This window comes from Suncus etruscus, chromosome 8 (genome assembly GCF_024139225.1).
Source record: "Suncus etruscus isolate mSunEtr1 chromosome 8, mSunEtr1.pri.cur, whole genome shotgun sequence".
NCBI lineage: Eukaryota > Metazoa > Chordata > Mammalia > Eulipotyphla > Soricidae > Suncus > Suncus etruscus.
In genome coordinates, this window is record NC_064855.1 from 116,606,585 (window position 1) to 116,607,748 (window position 1,164).

Genomic DNA, 1,164 nt, shown 5'->3' on the forward strand with positions numbered 1-1,164 from the left:
TATTCAAATAACAGTTTCCTTGTTATAAAAACTTGGCAATGATCCAAGAGTACATAAAGAGCAGAACTATAGGGGGCCGGCAAGGTGGCGCTAGAGGTAAGGTGTCTGCCTTGCAAGTGCTAGCTAAGGAAGGACCGCGGTTCGATCTCCTGGCATCCCATATGGTCCCCCCAAGCCAGGGGTGATTTCTGAGTTCTTAGCCAGGAGTAACCGCTGAGCATCAAACAGGTGTGTCCTGAAAATCCAAAAATATATGTATATATATCTATATTTTTGGTTTTTGGGTCACACCCAGTAACACTCAGTGGTTAGTCCTGTCTCTGTGCTAGAAATTGCTTCTGGCAGGCTTGGGGACAACATAAGATATCGAGGGTTGAACCCACATTTGTCCTGGGTCAGCCACGTGCAAGGCAAACTCCCTATTGCTATACCATCATTTTAGCCCAAGACCAGAAATATTTTTAAGTAAAGATTTTTTAACTGTCCTTTTTAGACTATAATTGGATACAAAATGTTTGCTCTTGTGAAGTCTAACATGAATTTGTGTATATGACTATATGATGATGTCACAATTATTTCTTAATTTTCAAAGGAAGTTGCTGAATATAACTAAATCTGCTTTTTCTCCAAATTAAGAAATTCATTTTCTTTTGATCAGTAACTCAATATTGATACCAATCAAGATGGCACATAAAATGATCATTTTTATAAGGCCATGAAATGTTGAGTAATAGACATTTTATATGGTTAAAATCACCTTGTCCCATATAATAATGCTTAGAGAATTACTGAGGGGAAAATTATATATTTTCTTGGCTTGAATTTTCCCCAAACTGGCACTAAGAGGAGTATTTGTGTGTGAATGAATTTAAAACAAGATCTTTATTGAGAAGACACAGAGGAAGCAGCTCAGGAAGAGGAAGAAGAAGAGCAGCCATTGATGATGAGATTCACTCAGAGCAAAATTTTGCATGATTATGTTGGGGAATGGTGGATTGAAACTTCTATCTTCGATATACCTAACTGTTGGCATGAGTGTATAGGACTCAGCCAATGTCACTGATTATAGAGTCAAGTACATGTAAAGAAGAGGGCTGGAGACAGGAATTAAAGAGTAACATCCAAGTACTTCTTTCTACTAATTTTTTTTTGACAAGCAGTGCC